General features: G+C 40.0%; 1 protein-coding gene across 4 annotated transcripts in view; it reads right to left on the bottom strand.

Moving 5' to 3' along the window:
* The window catches only part of PCDH15 (protocadherin related 15), an 853,821-nt gene that overhangs the window by 484,713 nt on the left and 344,223 nt on the right, over positions 1-24,885 (bottom strand). For all 4 annotated transcript variants that reach the window (XM_087765707.1, XM_087765706.1, XM_087765705.1 and 1 more), the window contains exon 5: positions 16,744-16,805. The gene's annotated coding sequence lies outside the window, so the exon portion shown is untranslated. The remainder of the gene's footprint in view (positions 1-16,743; positions 16,806-24,885) is intronic.

The following is a 24,885-nucleotide window of genomic DNA, read 5'->3' on the forward strand; positions in this document are numbered from 1 at the left end:
CTGTAGCAATCCACAAGTAACCATCCTGTGCCCTGAAAACTATTATTCTTACCCTCCATTTGTGTTTTAACAACTGCTTTGTGTCCTTGAGAACCTCCCCCTCCATCCCACAGCAGCATGCCACACCTCTGGAATTCCCAAATCCTGGTCTGTTTTCTCCACTGGTTGTGGCCCCTTCTTCCAGAGACTCTTGTCTTTACATTGCAAACCATTTCTGATACACTTGATGTCTAACTTTGTTCTTTCTTATTAAAGTATATGTACAGCAAAAAGGCAACTCCATACTAATACTACAATTAGACCACTTGTGTGCTACCATGTATCACTGCCAGGTTGCATACCTCATTATCCCTCCATCTCCTTTCTTCTCCGGCAATGTTTTCTTCTATAACTTGAACATTTGACTGTTCTTGGTCAAATACTTCAATCACCTTTCAACATACTATGCTTTCCCTTCAGAACACAAACATGTTTTTCCTGTAAAATCCTGCTTTATCTGCTTTACTCACCTCTGCTTTCTCAATTTCACAGATTACTGTGAAACGCAGGGAGGACTTGACACATCTTTGGTGCCAAGGGCCAAACCCATTGTTTGGTTATCAGCAGGACTGAGCTCTTTGAATGAGTATTAATAGGTTGGGACTCCTCAGCTGACCATCAAGATCCATTGCCCTTTTACTGCCTTCTAGCTAGATTTTAATTAACTACTTCAAAATGTATTTTCTTCTCACATTTGTCTCCTGTTTTCTTTGCTAAACTTTTCCCATCTGTAGAGACATCTGACTGCACCTCATTTATCCTCCTTCAGAATTAATATTCATAAATCAGAAATCAAACCTGTAATAACTCATTTCCATTACAATGAATACAGCCCTTTTATATTTGTCCTTCTCATCCACATGCCTGTATTTCTTACTTGTTCTTTTCTTCCTGTACTTGATTTCATCCCTTGAAACATAGTTTTAAAACTTCCTTGGAGCACTGCCTGTTCTTGCGTGAGTTTTGTAATTTCTGATGTAAGCCATCTTACTGTCACGTCAGTGTTGTCTCCAAATCTGGCCCAGGCTCCAACAAAGTCAACCCCTCTCTCCCGTCACACGCTACCTTTCGTAGGTATGTTAAGGTTTGCAGCCTGGTTTGCTCCTCTCCCTACTCCCTTGTCCCCAAGAGGAGCTTTCCTAGAACCACTCCACTTCTTCCTGCTCACCAAGAGCTGGTAGCAAAAAACCCCCTGGCAATTTTAAGCTAGTATAGAATCATAATTTGCACACTGAGAGCACCAAGAAGCCAAACAAAGCTAAAAATCAGACCATTTTGATAACGTAGCTCAGACTTTTCATTACACCTGATGGCGAGCTCTAGTTTCTTTTTTTTGGCTGTGTATTGCTGTCTGCACCAAACCTCCTCACTATGTGGAAACGGATTTTTTTTTGCTTTCCAGTGAACGTGGAAACGTCTCCTATTTAGAAGACTGTAGAATAAAACAAACAACTAGCCGTGTAGCACTCTATAAATCTAGTGGAAAACTATAGGCACTGGGCAAATAAATAAAATATCATATAAATAAGATTTTAAAAGTGCTTTAAAAATTGCTACTATTTCCCTTAAAATAGAAACTATCCATCCTAAACAGCCACGGAACATATGTAACCCTTGCTATTATTTCAGTGCTCAATATTTGTTACATTCTTATCAAGACATCTACTCCCAAGAAAAAAACCTCCTCCACAGCTTCAAAGAGAGAATAAATACATTTGAAAAGCAAAATCAAGGGTCATAAGCTGCCTGGAATAGTCTGCTAGAATATGCTTCCTTCCACTTTCTACCACGGTATAAGCTGTGCAAGGACTATTTGCCTCTCTACCCACCAGCATACTACCAATAGCATGACTAAAATGAAAGTGTGTATAGCTCTAACGGGCCTATCACCAGCATGATATAATGGACTTAAAAAGCCTTCCCACTTTTTTTTTTTTTTTTGGTCAAATAATGGAAATTCAGCACAGAATAAATTAGATGTTCTACTTACAAAATAAAAATTAGGCCCTCTTTATACATTAACAGGGTAAGATTTTGTCATTAAACATCTTCCTATATCCAGAGTACAAAAGTATACCCTAGTCTGAACATAACTGTGGAAGTACTATAAAATCATGATTTGCTGAAGTGATGCTTTTTTCTTTTAATTAAAACAGAATTACATAAATGAACCCTTCCATCTGATATCCCAAACGATTTAATCATCTAAAAAAAGAAACCTGAATACTATAATTATTTGCTGTCGGGGGGTCAGAAGTCCAAAAATGGATGTGGAAACTGTGCAAAGCCTGTGAGAGAAGAGCTGTGAGATTTAAAGCTGCATTTGCCAGGCTTCGTCATCCCCAGCAGAGCACTACAAATCCAGGGCATAAGCAGTAGTACACACCGTAGTTGAGTGGAGGTAGACACGACACTTAGGGAGGTAACAGATGAGCATGTTGTGGGGTACTCCTGATTAATTTAGCCTGCCTGAGTGATACAGTGCTCTGCTGCTATAAATAAACCCATCTTTTGCCACAATAAACTTATACAAATTTGTACATATTTCTACCAGTTGCTACAGGGCTGACTCGGACACACGTGGCATCCACAGGTCGTCAATCACAGTACTCACGACCTTCCTTCAACTCCTCTGAAGCTCGAGGTTGAGCCTTCTTCAGGTCTGCTCTCAGACACAAGGAGGAAGATGGAAAGTGGGAGGTGTAGGAAATCTGCATTCTCCACAGTGCTGCTCCCAGCATGTAACCTGTTTCTGAAAGGGAAGCCCAAGGGCTTTTTCAAATCTCTGGTTTTTGAAAGAAATAGCAGAAGTGGTGATGTAGACTCTTAATCCTAGGAAAGCCAAAATATAGCCATAACAAGCCAAAAAGTACTTATAGTGCTATAAGCAAACCTGCAGCTGTATTTTATTTTCATTCAAACAACTGGTAACCACAATTAGGCTAAAAGGAGGGGAGGACTAGAGAATCTGAGGCAAAAATCGCAGCATAAAAACTACCACGGCACTAAGTAATATAAAAACCACTAAGACAATAAAGCAACAGAAGCCAGTGCAATCTCAGGACTAACAGCTAAAGGGAAAAAAAAAAGGCCAGAGTTTATATTTCTCTTTTACATCTGGAGAGTTTGGGATTAAATATATTGTTAAGGCAAAGATTTGTGATGCCACCAAGGAAACATTAATCTGTTTTTCAATATTTAGAAGAATATGCAGAAGTGTCACAATATCTTGGCATTTTTAAACACCCATTAATGTTCAATTCTGCAAAAGTGTAGCTGTTTCCAATTCTGTTCGTTTGTCCGGAACTGGTAAATGCATTGTTATCCATCAGCAAAACTGCTGCTTTCAACAGTGAGTTAAAACCAAAATATACTAAACAAATGCAATCATCACATTAAAATATGCATTTCACCATATTTATCAATGCACTGATGTTATTTTAACTCTAAAATAAAAGCTGTGTTTTCATATTGACATATGGATGTTTTCCAAGGACCATGCTTCCCCCTGTACTTTCACAAGAGAATACAGACAGTGGGAAAGCTGCTTTCCACCGCCATTCCCACAGGAAAGCATTACTTGAGAATTTTCACCAAGCCAGCACAAAACTGCCAGTCACCAAAAAGCGAAGAAAGAAAGATTTTTCCTGATGCGTCCTTTTCTTTAGTGTCCAAGGGAAAGCTTCTACGTTGATCAAACACTTCTCAATGTATCTTTAGAAGTCTTAGGTTCTATTATTGACATTATTTTTTTCTTTTGTGCGTTAAAGATGATGTGTTAGAATGGATCCTATCTTTACTCAATCTACTTCAATTTCCTTTGCAATGTAAGCAAAGAAATCCATTAGCTGAAGACCCTGGCTCACTGGAGTGAATAAAACTGGCTCACATCAGATGAAAATCACAAGAAAGGGAAACACAAGTATTTAAAAAAATATGTATCTGTCAACGCCAAAACTCTGATTTGACTTTCATGCAGGATACCTGTCTTTCCTATTTCTCAAATCGGTTGCAGACTCTCTCGCTTTGATTGCAGCTTCAAAGAGAAATTTGGTATTTATTCTCTGAGGAAGGAAAACTGTATCATGCCTCTTTGATGTCTTGTTACATAACTTAAAAAGCCAACTTTATGGGGGTAAAATTAAATAATATCATCAGCAGCAATCTATTTACCAAAAGAAAAGAGTTTATTCGCAGTGAGCAATATTTGAGCTGGATTGAGCATGAAAGTGGGTAAGCCTTGGTTTATACAAAATTAAAATATCAAAGAATGCACTTAGGATTTTTCTTAGAGAAAGAGTTTGGTAGATATGACTTTCTTGCCATTTCTTTCATCGATACTGAACTCCATAATGTGAACCTTACTTAGCGTAGGACCGAACTTTTGTCTCTGTAAGACCCAGACGTATGTAAAATGGAGCAATAATGTGCTTTTTAGTGTGGTAGAATATAAAATAAAGCACCAAATAATGAGCTCTTCTGATGTGTTGCCTACATTTTGCAGTTAATGATCACAGCTTATGCCTACTCACGTATTTTACAAACATAGCGAGCGAGATCAATAGAGGAGGGAAAAAAAAAAAGGCAGCTAAAGGTCTGCTCACTTTGTAAAATAGAGTTCATGAGTGAAAAGCTCAGACTGAAATCAGCTTTCAGTGAGCCGCAACAGGAAAGAACCTCCAAGAAACAACCCCCTAACTCTAACCTTTGCCTGAGCAGATCATGTGCTGCACGGTCTCTCTGGAGTATGAAAGGTCCCTGGCATACAATATACAATTTCAAAACTGTAAACAGAAATTAGGAAGGAAATCCCCACATTTATATCTAAAAAGAAGAAATGCTAAGTAGTATTTTAAAAGATACAAAGTTTAACCCAGTTCATGAAAGGTTCTCCTGCCTGCCTAATTTCCACTGGTTTAATTCACATAGCCAGGCTCTTCATCTAGGGACCTCGGGGAGGGGTCGGGGGGAATAGGTTGCTTAGTATGTTAAGCCATAGCGAGAGTTAAATTTTTAAAAAGCCTAACCTACCATCAGGAAATAATTTTCCTTTTTTAAATAGTGAGAGAGATATGGGAAAACCTCCAGATAAATATTGCTTTCATAATCAGTATTGGACCAGGAAGATAAGCATGTTAAATATATCATGGTTATCACTTCTATATTAGGACTTTAATATATACTGGGCAGGGAGTTTGCTTTGGGAAAGACAGCACAGGTCAATGGATCAGACCTAGTACAGGACAAGGCCTCCAACAACAGTAATCCTGGCATGTTTTGTTCTTTAGGTCTTTACTGAACACGAGGTTGCTCTGTCTGCCGCCACCCGCCACCTCAGACTGCCGTGGCTGCTCCAGTTCCTCAGTCATAAAAGGGTGGCACCCTGATCCCTTCATTTGTTTCTCCCCCCATACCAATACGTGCACAGATTCATCGCCCCACACTAGAAAAAGCAATTCATTATTTCCAAAAAGGCAAACCCCTGCTTTTCTCCTGCATGAGGTGGTTTGGTTTGTCTTTTAAACATGGCAGCCACCCCATCTGGCACCTGGTTTTCCCCAAAATGCTAATTGTGAAAGTTTGGACAAATTCAGCCAGAATGAAAGGGGAATGGCGAGAGAGCCAGCACAGAATGCTGCTGTAATTTAATCCGTATTCCAATATGTTCTCAGGTGTTCAACATGAAAAATGAAAATAAAATACTCACTAACAATAATAAATTAGAGAACTTAACATTAGCCTACAGGAAATTGTTCCTTGTAATTTCTAGTGAAGAATTACTAAGCACACTAAATGTCAACATCAAGAAACAATTTTCTTGATTTACTGAAACTATAAAGTTGGCTACATATAGTTCAAGAAGGAGTTTTTTGCCTTTTTCCTTCCTTCTTTAACCTACGTAAAGTAATTGTCATTAGTAGGACTTCATGGCTTTTACTGGTGAAGAGTGGGTCTGAAATAGTTCATTAATTAAAACTCAGCTTTCTGTTTGAGGCTTTAAATTTTCATTGCATCTTGGAAATGCTAGGTAGATTGACATACAATGAATTTAGAAAACATTAGGGCAAGCGAACAAAGTCAGTGAGAGGGAAGCAATTGGGACAGGAGAGAAGAGGAGCCGACATAATTCAACTCTCTTCTTGCATGAACAAACCTGGGGACTAAGTTAAATATTCATCTGCAGGACAGGTGTATAAAGAGCAAAATTACACTGTCCCATCTTTAGCTGCAGAGACAAAAAAAATATCATTTTTGTGCTCATTTATATACCGGCCTTTCTGCTAAGACTTACAATACAGGTATTATTTATAATGGGAATTTATGATAGGCAGAGCATAGTCTTCACCTAAAGACCATTAAGAGCTAAAAAAATCTGGGTCACAGTGAGTTGTCAAAACATAATAAATAGCGATTTGTATTGTCCTGAATGTTGCAATTATGATTAGCAATGCTTTGTTTTTAAATAGTGTTTTCCAAACAAGAACAATGTAATTTCTGACATTGCAGGAATGCAAAAAACTGAGGTCCAAATGCTGTGATGTGCAGAGTCCCTGCAGTGGGCCAGTGCTGGCAGAGCCAGCAACTGAAACCAGTCCAAAGCGCTGTCTAGTTGCTCCTACTGCCCCATCCATTAATAATCACCTGAAATAATTAATCCTGCTGGCAATTCTTAAAGCTTCTTGGTCTGAAAAACAACGGCTATGTAATTCAAGATGCAACATGATAAGAAGTAGGTTTTTGCCCACTCGCAAAATAAATGTTCTACTTCAAGAAAGAATTATTTTAAACAATACAGTTCCTGAACTACACTTTATTGTACAAAGACAGGCACATGGTATGAGAAAAATGTTTGGAAAAAATATACCATAGGCACAAGACATTTTGTTACATCTCTTATAACTGTTCCTGCTGCATTCAGCTTTTTTTTTTAAAAAGTAACTAAAACAGTACAAAAAGAAACTCAAAATTTAAAAAAAAAAAACAAACAAATTAAACTTGCCCTCTAAAAACTACATGTCCTTGCTGACTGCCTCATAATAATTACTGAAAGAAATGTTCTGCTGTGGAGAAATACAGAGGTTCTTTCATATCCATCACAAACAACATACTTTGTGGTTCACAGGTGCAAAAATGAATAGACTGAATACTTATTAAATTCTAATGCCAATGAATTGTGCAGTACAGAATTACAGTCACAGTTTTTTGAGTTCTTTATTAAATTGAGAGAGTCAGAAGTTTCACTCCAAGAAGTACGCTGAATGTATTTGTCACTTGTCACTAGAACTACAAGCTCTTTTCCCTCCTCCTTTTTTTTTTGGCAGTCACTAATGCTCATGCACAAAATAAGCTATTTAACTTCTTTAAGTATCTTAATTTATTTAAAATTGTTACTCTGCTCAAACAGCTGGGATCACCTTGGGGTTGAAATACATGTTTCTTGGTTTATTGGCATATATGTAGCTGTACAATCAAGGAGGCAGGGAAAGCAATGGGACAGAGATGTTAACGGCCCAAACAAAATGCTCCAGCAAACCAACCAAAACAGAAGGATGGGTTGGGCTGAAATAACGTCACCACTTAATCAACTCTATGGGTTTATTAGGAATTGCTCTAACAGTCAGAGATAACCAGACTCGCTGACACCTCCTACCCCGTTCTGTGCAGATTTTCTTCAAATGAAGACAACTACTTATGATGTCACCATCTCATTACATTAAAAGCTCTGACAAAGACTATTTCTTAACCAATATCTAAGGATGCTGTCATTATCCCATGACTTTGTTTATACTGGTAATTAAACACACTAAATACATTCAACAGCCTAAACCCAGTAATAAGCATGGAACCAATATACAAACTCCCCTGCTCATGCTGTTCCCTTTTATCTCCCCTCACAGGCCTCCTGCCTTCCAGCAACAGCTTTTCCATCTTCATTCAAAGAAACTTTCAAGACTTTGATTTGAGGAAGTTCAGAAGACAGACTAAGCTGATGAAGCTTTAGCTTCTTTCAGATACTTCTGCCTGCAAAATCTGAATGCTTAAGACTTCTCGGATTCTCCCCCAAGTATGAATATTCACATTTAAATTCTTTTTTACTTTGCTGGAGGAAGATATCTAAGTTGGGATGGTTATAAGACTGTATGCCAAGCCACCAAAGTAGATCTGTAAAACAAGAGTGGCAAAAGGTATATAAAAAAGCAACCTAGTTCAGCACATGCATTTCTATACCTACTTCCGTTCTTCCTTGGGTCATATACTTGTAGTCTCTCTCCTGTTCATATATATACTGAGAAGGAACTCTAAACACCATAATGAAATAAAATGGAAAGGACTATAACCTCTACAATGCTCTGAATTTGGCCAATCCTTTTTTAAAGCTTTTCCTTAAAAACCAATTTTTGCTATTTCTCTGCTTAAACTTCAGATTCCAAAATTCAGAGAAAAAAAAAAACAAACCTAAAGAAATAATTTTTAAACAAGGCCAGTAAAGGACTATTTTGTATCCCAACTGCCAAAGCACACAGCAAGGGTCCTAGAAAACGTCTATCGTATCTCAGTACTTGTCTCTCCCATTGCTATCCCTTGATTTGAGACAGTCTGCAGAAAACATTGCTTTGTGCATTTGAGCAATACTCATCTCCGGAGGCATGTTTAGACAAACTGATATGCAGTAAAAACCTCTTGCTAGTCTAAATCTCTGAACACCTCCTTGTCTTCCCCAGCTTCCCAGTAACACAAAGATAATTCTGCACTCATCCTTCCAGGCTTGGAAGGAAATTCAAAGACACTGTAGGGTGGATAGAAGAATATTCAGGACATTCATGAACTGTAGCAGGAGAGTAAAACAGGCTGCCCCAGAGGCTTCTGTGGAAAGATTTTGGGGAGACAACAACCCTCAGGCCCTCCCGGCAGTGCGCTGGGGGTGTGGGTGGGGAGATGAGCAGGAGGATCTCGCTTGCAGAGGAGCCATAGGCAGGAACAGCTGATAAAGACCTTGGATGAACTCATCCTCGAACTGCTCCGTTTGCCAGTCCTTATTCCCGTAACTGCCAGAGAGTAAAAAGCACTCAATCGCCGTTCAGTCACGCTCTCCGATTTATCTGGATATGAGGCCACGGAAACGGTTGTATGAGCACTGCTCTGCACATCATGTGCAAACAGCAAAGGAGAAACCCCGGTGGCTCTGCATTAGTGCATCACATTGGACTTTGCACACACCCCAGCCCATCTGTTCCTGCAAAACAGTGCAGCCAGAGCACATCACCGTTTCTCATTACATAAATGCACTCCTCTGATTTCCACTCAAATGTAGGCTTAATTCCGTTTTACTGTTCTTCTGATCCTAACAATCTGTCCTCATATCTTCCCTGTCCTCAGCTGCATGAATCTTCAGTGTCTAACTAGCAACAGAACAGTATTTGAGAAACACCTTGCCCTGTTGTCCCAGTCCTCTTTGCTATAGCAAGACTTAAACTGTATTTGTATACTACCACCACCAAGCCTGTGCCACTGAGCTTGAGTGAAGATATGACATCTTTCCATTTCAATTTAATACCGAATGCTTTTAAGCAATGGTTGTTCAGCACTGCATGTATTTTTCATGCCATGTAAGGAAACGATTATATGTCTGATTTATACCTTGAAACTACACACTTTCTTAAATTTCTGAATACTCTATGCTGTTTCTATAACAAATCTGTAACAAATAGCTCTTAATGGAGAACACCTGAATGGAGAACACCTGAATGGACCAGTTTCTGCCACGTTGTACTTCCAAATTTATGTTGCCACCTGTAGACAACCTGGTGTTACTACTGTGTACCACAGATAGTTTTCTTGGTGCAGGAGACCCTAACACTTCCAAGACAATGAACAGAAATGCAGCAGCAGATGGCTGTATCCCTTCTAAGCTACCTGCTTCATATAACAGCCATTCAGTGTGAGAAATAACTTTGAAGAGCTATGAAAATATCCAGCCCCAAACTAGAACACATCTGCACCTGCAGCTCTGCACAGCCTGGGATTTCTGCACACTTTCACAGTGGAGGCTGGCCTCAACATTTGCAGTTAGCAGCACCTGAAAAAAAGGTTGCAGAATTAATCGTCCAAGTAAATTAAGTGTCTGGAAATATCTGTGATATTTTCATCCTAGAGATATTGCTAACCCAGTCTTACAATCCAAGACGACCCCAAAGGTTTCACCCAGGTGCCCCTCATTTCCTGCTAAGCTGGCTGCACTGCATAGCCCCTTCAGAGCTGCTGCTGTTGAGAGCACACAGGAACAAGTGATGGATGCCACAAGGCCTGAGTCTCCTAAACCTACCAAAATCCAGCAAGATTTGTTTCTGAGCTCAACAGGAGATAGAACCTCTCACCCTGCTGCTTTGCTGCTAGTAAGTATCGTGCTTCTCTGGAGAAAGCAACTCTGATCTTTGGTTACCAACAGCAGAAGACCCACTGTCATGCAGCGGGGCAGGCTGGGCTCTCTGCTATGTCCAACAGTGTCCAACAGCTCTTGGGTGCTCCGGAGACAACTGGCCCGAGGGCAGGCAGTGTGCAGACAGGGTACTGACGGCAAACAGCCTCCTGGGCTCTGTAGAACCTCGAGGGGAACCTTGAAGTACCTCGACCACCTGCTGTTCTGTCTCCAGGAGCTTAGGCAAGGCTGCTCCACCATGCTTGCATGAACCCTGCGAGCATGGGCATTTCTGCTAAACTCCTACAGCATTAAAAATTAAAGCCTTTCCTTAAAAAATGAAACAAAGCAAAAAACCACAAACATTTGCACAGTATCACATGAAAGTGGGCAGGAATGATGCACTGTGCTATTCAAATGCTGGACTTTCTTATCAAAACTCTGCCAAATGCAACTTGAAGCACTTTGAGCTGCTGCTGGGTCTACTGAGAGCAGGGAAAGCATGCACCCAGGCCTGTTCTCCCAGAGTAGGAGCCACTTAAAGATTCCCTAATTGCAGGAAATACCCAATTCCAGTTTGGTAATCTCCACTGATTTGTTAACGACCATAAAAGTTACCAGTGTTGCAAGTACTAAGTGACAATTTCATTGGCAATCACAGCCAAGGCATTGAACACAGGAGCAGCAACTGGGGAGAGAAATCAGTGAGTGCTGCATTCATTGGAGCCACACACAAAGGAGGGACTAAATCACAGAGCAGAAAAGCTGGCTTGTGAGAAAAATCAACCTTGCTAGAATTCTGCTCCCTAAATGGTAAAAAATAAAACTCTCTTTGATTCTAGACAAATCAATTCAGCCAATACTCAGCTCCGAGAAATTGCTCCAAATACTTGAGTCATTCAAGTAGTCTAAGGATTACCTGGGTCTCCATCACGGTAAACAATCCAGTAGCATTTTTAAATACCAATCCAAGAGAACTGATAGAAAAGCAGACTTATAAAACGGTAAATGAAAGAAAAAGAGGTTATTCAGATATAATCCCAGCTCCAGTACTGGGAGCTTTTCTATTTCTGACTATACAACTGCTGAGAATAAACGAGAGCCCAAGCAAATGTCCTGATACCCACAATCGCTCTGTACCCACCTAGCGGAATGTTTACCAGCTAATCTAGGCTTCTGGTCACACCTGCCGGGTTGTTATTTCTGGCTATGAGAGGGACACCACCCCTCCCCTTGCCTACAGATTCTCTGCGACGCATCTTGAATAACCTCAACTGAGATGTGGCAACTTGCATATTTACCTATTAATTAGAGCCTTAAGCAGCAACAACAAAACAAAAAAAGCATCAATGGCCAAGTGAGCTAGGCACTACTGGAGCTATTCAGCGCTCTGTTTAACAAAGCTCATATTAAACAAAGACTCAGTAAGGAATTACAGTTCCAAGAGGTGAGGAATTTAGGAGAACTATACTTTCTTGATGCATTTTATTTCAATGCATAAATACATACATACATACATATATATATATATGAAATTATGAAGCTTTCTTTTGTAAATCCTAGATGAGCGTATGTCAAGAAGCTGATAAATGAAGACATAGGTGCTGTGCGTCATTCCAAGGCATCTATTACATTCTGTCAAGGTACACAGCAATGTCCTTTTCTCTATTATTGGCACTTGCGTATCTATGCAAGGGTACATGTACACATGTAACATACAAATAGGCAGTGTTGGGACATTACTGACAAGGTATCAGCTTGTGGCAACTACAGCAATGGCTTTGTAATGGACCTACTTCAGAAAATGGGCCACGAACAGCCAGTCGCTACTTTGCAGCTGCACGGTAAAGTTCTTCATGAACTGAGTGATCAGTGAAGGTAACTGCTTTTACTCTACCTCTGTTGTATCTTTTAATGAAAACATTAGGATTCATACTACCCTGTCATTACGTATAGGCATGCAGAGAGGGAGTTTTATAGGAAAGCCATCTGCAGGTACAATTAATGTTAAGAGCAATATATTTGTGGGAAAGGTACCTCAACTGAGACAATTACCTGGGGAAAATGAGAACAAAATTAGACCTTCCTCTGTTACCTGCAAAAATAAGTTCTGATCCAAAAATCAAATAGACTGCAATTAACAGATACTAGCTGTTTTGTCCTGCTCTGGCTTAAAGTCGATGTGTTATTGGTAGACCCTTTCACGCTGATGCTAACACATAACAAGATTATCCACCTCTCAACATTTACCCTTGGAAAACTTGAGTATATTTGTGCAGCAATAAAAAAACCCAAGACATTTCTTGCCAAATATTGGATGGTCATCATTTGGATGAAGGCAGCGCGTTCCTAACTGACAACGGGAAGCCCAGGGATGCAAATGGAGCTTCAAGGAGGCAACATAAAATGGTACCAGAATTCGGGAACTGATCTTCCCTGGTACTGTAAGTGCATGAAATCAGGCAACTGAGAAGCTGAGAGAAGAGTATGCCAGTCGAGCATCTTCCAACAGCAGCTGCTAAGGAAAAAACCTGGCATATGGGAAGACACTGAAGAAAGGAAGGAAAATTCTCCCAAAGGGTCTACTACTCATGAGCACAGACCTCTCTCCTGTATCTGTCTGCATCCTAAATGTACCCATCTGACCTTTCTATCTTTTCATACTGTTATTACCTATAGTTATTTGGAGTAATTCTCCCTAGGTATTTTACACTTTCCTTACACTAATTTCTGTGACCATAAGCTCCTGCAAGAAGGCAAATGCTTCAGTGCTCCTTCCTTGTTTAAAACTCACCAATCTCATCAATAATAAAACATTTTGGTGTAAGTGACGATTTGCAATGGCTTATATGCGCTTCAAGACTTTGATACCAAGACAGACAAATTCTTCTGTGATACACCAAATCCCCAATCAACTGGAAAATTAAGAAGAAGAATGCAAAGCTGCAGATCTATGTAAATTCATTTTCCATATCCATCATCCACAGCCAAGTTTCAAAAACGGCTAACTAAGTCTGGGCACCGAGGCACCAAGCCCTGGTGAACAGAACCAGCTCTAGTTATCTCTGTGGCTTTACTTGTGCCACTGTACAACTGTGATAGCTGCCAAGATTTCTCTCCTTTAGGGAGTATAATTTAGGAACAAATTCACTTTGGGGAGGAATGGCCCAGTGCTGAGATACAATTCAACTAAAGCTCGAATTGCAGAGTCTATAAAACTATCTATAACTGCATCTTGAACAGGGAAGATAAATTTATGGATGTACACAGGGGAGACAAATCATGGAGATAAGTATCATATATAAATCTACAGAGACTACATAATTACTGCATCAGAGATCCATGATTAATCTTATTCTTCTGTTGAGGATAGAGATACTGATACATCAAGAGTGTCTCTACAAGAGTGCTACAGTTCAGGTCAGACACAATTCTGAAGTGACTGTCCTCACCGTCCCCGCTTTACAGCACACTGGTGTGCACTGCGGAGAGGTCTGGGAGCACAAAAACTGGATTCCTGGAGGATAAAACTATGAAATCCAGGAATGACAAGGCCGTCCCAACTGCTGAGGGACAGCCACTTCAGGGGACCAGGCTAGAGCCAGTCTGCACAAAATCTCTTGTACATGTCGGGTGGATGTCAGGCACCCAGCACTAACTTTTTCACCCTACAGCGCACTTTAGTCAATGCAAAAAATCCCCCAGCAGGCTCCTTGCTGGTCATTTGCACAGCAGCAGCCCCTCTGCCAGCACAGAGCTCTGCCAAAGGCTGCTCTTCCCTGGGTCTGGCCCTCCTTGGCCAGGGGAGGACAATGACGTTGCTCCAACCAACTTTAATTTGCTTCACTTCAAAGATAAAACACAATGTCTTAAAAAACATCTCGTGGAAGCACACTTGGAGAAGTACAGAATAGTGTTTTCCTCAATAAAGCACAAAGCCAGGAAGCGCTGCCATTTCCTTAATTGGCTAAGCAATGGGATTACAGGCATCTCTGCTGAGCGATACACACGACAACTGCCAGGGAATACAGGGTGAAAGAGCTAAATATGAATTTATATTAATTTCTCAGATTGATACCAAGCACCAGTGGGTGCAGCAAAGCTTGAACTGAAATCTGGCCATATTTTAAAGACAACATTTTTATTTTCAGCTGGGTTTCTCCAAGAAGCAAGGTTCGCATAATCATACCATACAACTGCCTTTTTGTCCTTCCCCAAAAAATCTTTGATAGCAGTATCAAAGCTATTAAGATGCAAACACTTCATGAAAGCAGGTAGCCAGATAGAGGAGAGCAATTCCCGAACATCCCTACAAGGGGACGTGCTGCAGGTTACACTTCATGTTCATTAAATATAAGGAAAGTCCACTGAAGAGACAGTCATTCCGACTCTCCGGGAGAGGGAAATGCCCTGCGAGGGCACCCAGAGCCCAACTGGGACACATGAAGCCATAAGGACACTGGGCCTCACCCGTTCTGTTACTGAGAGCAAGACTTTTAGGTTCAGAAGTATTTCTGCAGTTCATCTCTAAAGATGATCTCTCCTTGAAAACGCTTTTAACAAGAAAATATTAAAAAGGGATAAATGGACAAACATTTGATGCACTGATAACTTTATGCTATAAGTCTCATCACCTCTAATAAAGCAGGTAGGCTCTTAGAGAGGAATGTCATATAGTTGCTTTTGTACTCATAAAAGCTGGCACTGCCAGTCACTATATTAAAACCTGAACTTCTCCCACTGTAAATATCTTTTCCCTTCCTAGTGAGTGTGGAAAACAGCATTTAGCTCTAGGAGCATCTATGCAGTTATTTTAAAACATCATATGTGCCAGCACATAGCAGCACCAGCCACAGACAGTCATTGCTGCAACCTTATTTTTCCTTAGTCTAATTTCATTTGCAAGACCTCTAGAGGGCAGTGAATAAAAGAAAATAAAGTACCAGAAATAGCCATAAATGTTAAATACAAATTTAAAAATTGGGATCTCATCTAATTACTTCCTTGTATTGAAAACCTTCCAGGTAATTCTATGGATTAATGGATTACTGCAATGGGATTTTTCCAAGCCCAAATCCTATGCTTTCTGGCAGATTGCATCGACAGACTTTACAGCAGTGCGCTTCTCCAGTGATTTACTTTTTTCAAACAGAAATCATTTTCTTGCATATAAACTAAAATATGCAGCAGGTCGTCTGACTTCCATGGTGCTCATGGGCAAACAATATTTTTCTTTTTCCCATAGAAAGTCACACTAAGCCAAGAAAAAGGGAAAATACACTTGAGTAAAGCTGACCTGTTTACCCAATATAAAACAGTATAACATTAATGTTCAAGTTAATATCAAGAGAGCCAGGACCTACAGCAAAAGGTAGCCTCTTAAATAATTCCTCTTTGGTTTCCACTCATGTACTGGACACAGAATTAGGCATACTGCTAATAACTTCATTATACATTTGACTGTGGCATATACAATTAACCCATTACTGATGGAATATGTAAGCTCTAGGATAAAACCTAAATTAAGCACGGCAGACAAAAACATTACAGTAGATAGAACATGCTTTGTCTTATCTTGCACAGTAAGAGTATCAATCAATACAGCACCAGCCCATACAATTATATAATTTCAGCTATGCTTTAGTAACTTCTTATGACTTTGTAAACCTTGTGCAATTCTGAAATTGGTTATGCAATTACCACAGGCAGAGCTGTCCACACCTTAAGTTAATGCCCTGTTTATTTCTGGAATGCAGAATAGATCTGCAAATGCATCTAAAAACCCCAGAAACTGAGCACACAACAAAATAACACTTGAAAATTTCTGTGCTAAAACGTGATGCCAGGGCTCTCTGAGGGTACTAACACACTCAAAGGCCCCATGGCCTGCAGCCGCTGGGGTGCGCAACAGTGAGCTGCCCCGGCCCCTGCAGTGAGCCACCAGTCCTTTCTGTGCCCTGATACTTGCTGAATGCAACTCCCCTCCAAAAAACCAGAGGAACCAAGAACAGCAAGCCAGCAATGCGTTATCGTTCTTTCTAGACTCCTATGTGATTCACTGCCGTTATAAATTGTCACTGCTCCCAAGAATTCAGACACAGACAATTTACTCTTACCTGCTGCATTTTTTCAACCTTGTTTGTGAATTTTTATCTTTTTCCTGCCCCTGCAATCTTCTCATCCCTTTTCCATCCGTGTTTGCTGTTGTATCAATTCCCTCATATTTAAAACAGCTAGAGAGCTAACGGCTGCTTTTGCAATTCACATTTGTGAAGATACACACTTACATGAACTTCTGAGCTTTCTTCATACTCCAGCAGAGTTTGCTGCAGTGTCACAGAGCAATAGCCTACAGGAAATAAAAATTGGGAAAAATGTTATTCATGCTCTTTTAACAGAATGCAACTAAATAATTTTGCTGTCATCAATTATCTGGATAACTGTATGTCACAGTAAGGTGGGGACAGTAGCATGTAGTATTGATGAAGCCTGGAGGAACCTCTTTTCTCCTGGGAGAAATCCACTTTTGGTGATGGCACTCTACCTGTGGACTTCTCCTTTCTGTAGGAGGAAATGGTACGGCAGAGCAAGAAAGTGAGGAGAAGTCCAAAGTGAAAATAAGAGATAGGTGCAAACTGGAAAGAACAGTAAGAATATATTATGATTCAAAAAGTGAGCTCAAAAAGGAGCAAGAAGAAGAAACAGATGTGTGGCAAGGCCTTGGAGTAGTAGCTTTGGAGGAAAATGGCCCCAGGCAGATCATAAATATTGTTATACCTTCATCAGTCAGTAAAGCTGCCTAAAGCTGCATCCACCTGCAGAATGATGGTGCATATGATTAAGGATCATGCTCTATGTTTTTTGAGGACTGCTAGTTCAGGATCTTTCAGAAGCAGTATTTTTATTCTTTTAAGCTAAAATAGGTTACATTGCACTCTTCACGCTAGCTGGATTGTACATCCATTTGGCAGGAGGTTGCTCCTCTTCTACTATGCAGCCTTAATACTGATTGCTCAGTTGCACGTAAGTGCTCTTCAAGAAGATTAAATCGAAGTCCATCTTTCAAACAGCTTGAGAAATTCCTACCTCCCAGCCACAAAGAATAAGAAATGGATGAGAGGTTGAATCCCCTGTTTGAGCAGGAAGGCCAGTGTAGTCCTGACTAATGAATCCCTATCAGACTCTCTCATTACAGACATAGCATGTTTCAGATGTAATCTAAACCACATACAGGTTGCATTCTTAGAACAAGTGCAGCACTGTTCCTGAGACGAAAGAGCACATCTAAATCTGGAGATCATGAAGAGGTGCTGGAATAGCACCCTGCCCTTCCCCACAGTGAAGATGCACCATTGCTGCAAGCTGGAAGAGGAGGGGTCGTATTAGAGGCACAACAAAGAATGTGTATAATCTGCTGGTGTATAATCTCAATTACATGCTTCCATACAAAAATCTTCTGCTCAGGTGTGAGCCAGTAACTCCCTACCCCAGGCAGGCACGCTTCAACAAAACAAACCAACCACCTAGGTAGAATTAAAGCGCCCTCTACAAGCAGATTAAGGAAAGCAGCCAGACAAGCAGTGGAGATAACTGTAACTTTTCTGTCTCTGTAATTGAATACAAACGAAGAGAAGCTGGATTCTTTAAAGAAACGATTTGCTTACGGTTTGCTCCTTTGGGAGTAATCCAAACGCTGTGCTGAAATTCATTCCAGCATTCATGCAACAGAGGTTTTCATTTTGACCAAAGAAGTAAACATAAAAGGATACGTCTCAAACAAAGACACAATTTTGTGCAAAACCACAAACCTAGATGCAGTTATGGCTTGTTGCTTGCAGCTGACGGCACTGTGAGCTCACAGGCTTTGCTTCATCTGCCTTGCCCCTTCCAGACACTCATACTATATACATTATCTTGTGAATGCACTATTTGGCAAGAAGAGAAGGGAAAGTTTCTGCTAGCAAGAGAGAGTATATGCTGATTTATGATTTCTACCTGTTACTAAAAATAATTATTTAAAAATATGCAAGATCAGGATGATAACTCTGAAGAACAGAAAATAGGCAAACAAAATCATTGAAAAAATTAAGTGAGGACCTCTGTGGTGCCAGCTAGAAAGCCAACAGGCACATGCTACAGCGCATGAGCCCTCCCGCTGCAGCATGTGTAGCCGTACTTCTTCCTCCCCAAAGTTAGCGCTGTTCAGGCCACCCTGGTGCTCAGCGACCAAAAGAATAAAACCCCTCCTGATCTGTATCTTCTTCTGCACAGGTCAGTATTTTTGGCAGTTGTTATTGCTGTTGGCAACATACTTTCTACTCGAAGTCATTTGCTTAAAGAGCTGCAGAAAGACAGTTTGATGCCCAAGCCACAAGTGCCTTCCTTCTCCCCACCCCCTCCCAGGCTTATTCATCCGGGAGGAGTCCCTGCTACAGAGCTCCTCTTACAGAGCAGAAGTACCAGCTGGCACAACTCAGAGCTATTTGCTCCATTTGGTGATCTTTCACCTCAAATTTCTTCCACATCTGGTTACGCAGGAAAATTTTGTAAATAATAAAAAAAAAACAAACCACAAACTATAGCAATAAAACTGCACAGCAGCAGAAAACAATTTGGCTACTAGGCCACTGGCAAATTAGCAAGGCTTTTGTGAATCTACTATTAGTGTACAGAGAAGGAGGTAAGTCACTTGAAAATAGAAACATTTAATCCAAAGATTTCTAAAAACAATCCCAAATCTATTTTCTTTCTCTCATTAGCAAGTACATTGAAAAGCTCCTAGTAAGCATAGCCATCAAGCTCATTAAAAATAGAAATAAAAAACTGGAAAATACAAGTTAACTTAATGGGAACAGCGGAAGGCTTCACTCCCTCCCCACCATCAGCGCTATTGTCCTAAAATTTTAATTGGAGCAAAATGAACTTCTGTCTTCATACACTATGATTTACAGTTGAAAGCAAAATCCTCACATATTTGTTCGGTTTAAGTCTTTGGAGAGACATTTAACTTTAGTATATCCACCATTTGGGATATTCTACATTAGTCTCAGGCAACTTACTCACTACTTGAACTGTTAATGCCCCCTCTCTCTCCAAACGTCTAATAAGAACCTTCCTTATTGCAATTTACACCCATTAATTTTATGCTATCAATTATGGATAAAAAGAATAGACTATCTTCCTCTTTGAAGTAGCCTTTCATGTGGTGGAAGACTGTTTTCAAATTTCCCTTCTTTCATTTTCATACTGAACAATACCAGTTCATCACTGCAGGGTGTATTTTCTAGACCTCTGGTTGATTTTACTGTTCTCTTCCGACTCCCTCCAGCTGGCCCACAGCTTTCCTGAAATGCACTGCCCAGATCAGGACGCAGACCCCAGCTAGGCTGCTACTGCCTCTGCATAAAGCAGAACAATTACTTTTGTCTTTGTTGCAGGTCATGCTCCATACATATATACATACATCAGCACTATGTTTGCCTTTATTTTTTTCCCCATCACAATTGCACTTTTGATTCATATTGAGCTTTTTTTTCACCATCCTTTTCCCCTCCTTTCTCTTCCAACATAATCCTCAGCTGTTCGTCACTTTTTATTTGCTTTAAGGGGTAGGATTTTTACTGAACAACATCTATATTTTCTCTTCCTTTTCTTTTTTTTCACCAAGACCATTTCTGTAATTAGCAAACATTGCTTTAAAAAAGCACCTGCTCATCACAAGTGCTACAACTGTAGTGCACAGGCACTGTTGTAATCAGCCCAACTTCGTTCTTTGAAGACTTCCTCCTATTAACCTCAGAAGAAAAGCAAGGTAAAAATTGATCACTGCCTGACTCTGGACTCACCCCGGCTGATTCTACCCTCATTTCAGACAGAAATGGAATTTCCCATCTCTCTCCAAACTGGCACTTGGACTGGCCCAATGTCTTTAAGAAGCTGCCTGTACCGTGAAGTGGTTCTTAGGAACTTTAACAGTGCTGAGGTGTATTTAAATAAATTCTCCTCAAGAGGATTTTTTTTTGTTGAGTGAGTGAGCACTCATTCTATTTTTCTTCAACTAGAAAACAGAGGATAATTAAGAGAAAATGTTGTCATAAATCAACAGAAAGAAAGAGAACAAACCTGGCACCCAAATGAAGACATTTCACAATTTAGAACTATAAAAATTTAACTCGGTTCCATTCAGATTTCTGTTCTTATTTTGTCATAATATGTTAGATATTTTCCTGATCCAGAAACAATGCGGGAGACCCTGTGCACCAGATGGCAAGTGAAGAAGGACAAGTACAATGTACTGCATGTAAGAAGTAGTCAAATGTGCAGGTACAGTATGGGGATGGACTTGCTCAGCACTGAACAGAAAGACTAGGGAGACTGCAGAGGATCACAACTAAACGCTGCAATGTAATCCTGAAACCTGGCTGGAATATTGTCTTTAAGGAACAGGAAGAAATTCTGGCTCTGTTCTGGACTGGTGTTTCCCAGTGAGACAATCTGTCCAGTTTTGGACACTACACTTACATATGTAGGAAGAGGGGAGAATATTCAAGAACAACAGGAATATTAAGAGATTTGTAAAATACAACCTGTGAGCAAAGACTGCAAGAACAACAAAGATCTAATAACAACCATCACATTCACTGAAGTGTGTTATAAAGAAGAATTCTTTACAAAGGAAGGTCATTGGGAATAGCAAAACAAAACAGACTGGCAACCTGAACACAACAGAGCCTGCAAAAGAGACACAAGCCAACCACGATGGCCTTACCTAGCAGAATTACCAGGAAACCCTAGCCTGCGCACAGCGTGCTATAAAACTGCAATACCACTTCAGATGAAATTTGCAACATTTCTATCAAAATAACTAAACAGAACAACCTTCTTGTTTTGTTCAAGCTGAGATTATTTACACATACCTTGATTTTAGCCCCTGGTTATATTCTGGTTTTGCTTCATTTTTTAAATGGGCACACAGAGCTCAGTTGCTGTTTCCCCTGCCTCTGCAAGAGCAAGCAGCTCCTACTGAACTTCCCAGGCACTGGAGATACAGCCTCACCACGCAGCTGGCTTTCAGACCTTCCCAAAGAAGCAGGACATTCACTTGAAACAACCTGGCTATGGGCAAGAAAGCCCAACCCTGCTGTTGCAGTTTTCTAAATAAAACAATGACACTGACCAAAATTTACACCTGCACATGAAAAAGGGAGCAAGAAATATAAATTGCACTCATACTGGAATTACAATTAACTCAATTCTGCCATGTTGGTTCTACTCAATAAATACAGTATCTCTTGATATATGTGAAACTGAGAAAATGTAAGTATACAACAGTAAATTAATTTATTTTAAACTCTATTCTAAGAGAGCTAATTTACTTTCTTTTTCAATGTCTCCCCCTTTCAACAGTCATCACCTAAAGTATCTAGCCTTACTTAGGTCTTCTCAGAGGTCCTGCTGAAGCTGATGGCAGGGAAGTAAGGGACAATCAGGAAGATGACAAAGAGGCAAGAAGCCAGTAGAAGGGTTAAGATGATGACAGCAGCTTTGCTGCCTCCAAAAATGTTGGGAACCAGCAATCTATATCCCAGAGAGGCTGATGAGCGAGACCACTTTTATGCCTATGAGGTTTTATCCTGTTTAACTGAGTAGTGATCCTGCCTTCCTTTATCTCAAGTGTGCAAGAAAAAAACTACAATTGGTGCAGATCAATTATATCTGTTCAGATAAAATTATAGTTTATCCTAAAACCAGCGCTATATATCACAGCAGAGCCTTCCAATAGGGCTAGCAGAAGCATAGAAAATATAATTTTCCAATTGCTCTTTGTCACCCTCAACAGCAATGGTGTATTTTGTATTTTTTAAAGTGTTTTCTGTTCATGTTTTGTTTTGGTCTAGTTCACCTTTTAAAATTTCAAAAGCTCCTGAGAAATCTGAAAGAGAAAGAACAGAGGGACATGTTGAATGAGATGTTAAATTAAGGACATGCATATTCAATTTGTCTTTGTGTTGGAATGGTTGCTATTATGTGATTCTTCACGAAAAGAATGAAGATGAGAGATTGGAGATTTTTCTTCTTGCATAATTTTTTTTGCGATAACTCATCTCTCTTTAAAACTCATCGCCTAGCTAGGTCCTGGTTCCAATCCTAGAGGAAGACATGCAATGCAGTTTTAACAAGCTGCTTACAACAGCAAGCAGTTACACATTTTAAGCAGGTGGCTTATGTTCTTTTATGTCAATATTTCTCATTGACAATCACAATTTAGACTGTGAAAATATTCTTACAATGATTAGGTGCAGGCGGCTTAGAAGATGCTCTGAAACCATGAATACACTGTTCATGGACAACTAGGTTGATTGCTTTCATAGCTTGAGCAGTTTTTGACCTCTGAAGCTGAGCATGTAGAGTGGAGTTACTCCATGGGTTTATATTCAGTGGACGTTATACGATCCTTAGAAACCCCAAGGTCTTTTAGATTAATTTTATATGACTAGTACTTGATATCTGATGGGTCTGTAACCTCATAACATAGCTGCAATCTACTGTAAAGCAAGGAAACATTCTGATTGACAATCGTTACAGAGCAGGACCTGACTTCTCTCATTGCAAGGCCCTACCTCTCACCATTTGGTCAGTACACACCTTTCTATCTCATGTCTTTCACAAATGAATTTCCAAGTAAGTCACTCATCCTTAATATCTATTCCTCATTTTTCTCCTGAATATTTAGCAACCTCTGCCTCCTTGCAGCTAGAGCAGAGCAGTCCAGCCAACACTCACAAGACTGGGAGGCCAAGGGCAGAGCAGAATGAACTCCCTCCTTCTGAGCAGCTCTCAGCTGCAGACATTTATAGCCTTGCTTCTGCTCAACCAGGTCTCTCAGGCACGTGGCTTGAGGCTGACGGGGATGCCCTTTGCTGCAAGGCTTTCAGCAAACCTCCCCTTCTACTACACTATAAACATGCAAAGTGAAAGATTTTGAGGAACTTCCATATGGATGGAAGCTGAATTATAGTTTCATTTTACTTATACATTTACATATATGGAAATTTTAACTAATCTTACTTCAGTACCTTATGTCTTTTCTCTCTTGGTCAATCTGTTAGTTGATCCTTAAAACAGTTTCATTGTTACCTTTTGCCATTTAGCTTTGTTTGTTTATTTACTTATTCAAAGGCAGAAGATAATCTTTTTTTCCTCACTGCACAGACTCACTGTCAGTAGACTTTAGTTCTCTTTTAGAAATCTTGCATTGATCCTGAGAGTAACTACCAAACTACCAAAAAGGAGAGTGGAAATTTTAACTTGATGACATAAATCGGCTAACTCTTGGCACATGTTTGGACCCCAAACTCTTAATCTACATGATAGTGAAATTCAATTTTAAACTTTCCCACTAGAAATAACCTAATATTTTAAAGAGAGTATCACCCATTATAACATGAATTGTACATTTCAGCAAAAATACGCTGATGTTAAAAAATCGTCATTTTCAAATTTTACTTAAAGTAAAAAAAAAAAAAAGCATACATAGAAATGATCACCAGGAGAACAAGCAAATTCCTGAACGTAATGTCTCTCACATTTGCAGCTCTATGATTGCTGTACCCTCTGATTCACCTCGGAGGGCTGTTTGGACCACAATAAAGATGCACCTTTGAAAGTGTTCTAATTAGGAAGCCTGATGCCACAACCTGATCATTAAAGGCTGTGCTGAGTTTAAAATATAAAGGCAATGTAGTCCCAGGTAGACTAGTTTCTGCCTGCAAAGCAATATATTGGTACAGTAAAAATGACTTGTACATACAAAATAAGGAAGCAGCAACTTCAGGGGCTTTGGAGTAGTTTGCATAGTAAAAACACAATTAAGATATATTTTATTTAAGCCCCCCAAAGATTAGTGGCTGAAGCAAGTCTTCATGGTTATTTTCCCGTAATCTCAGTGCAATTGTCTGAGCTCTGCTTGCCTTTAAAGGCTGCATGTTGGTCCGTCCTCCATGCAGGAGAATAAGATACTCTCTCTGTAGCACTGTTTTCTGCACAGAGAACGAAGGAGGTTTCACTGAATTGCTGCACACTAGACGGATGAAGCTTTTAACCCAAGTTCAAAAAGGCTAGCATCAGGAGAAGGCAGGCATGCACTGTCCCCATACATCAGGGTGGGCTAGGAAGGGAGTCTCTTCATGCTTTAAGGCAATTAATTACTGCATATACTAAAGATGACCTAACTCAAGGTGGAGGAAAAGAGTTTAGGGCAGCAACTCTTAAAACCACAGTGAAGTAATTAAGTACATTAGCTTGCTTCAGGGCTAGTTTTCCCACAAATGTAGTGATGACTGTTTTAAAATCAGTTTTCTCTTTACTTTCTTGATGAGATGCCTTCGCAGCAACTGTATCTCTACTGTCTTTCTGGGCATAGCATACAT

This window comes from Nipponia nippon, unplaced genomic scaffold (genome assembly GCF_047370975.1).
Source record: "Nipponia nippon isolate SJK-2023a ecotype South Korea unplaced genomic scaffold, ASM4737097v1 scaffold_3, whole genome shotgun sequence".
NCBI classification, from domain to species: domain Eukaryota; kingdom Metazoa; phylum Chordata; class Aves; order Pelecaniformes; family Threskiornithidae; genus Nipponia; species Nipponia nippon.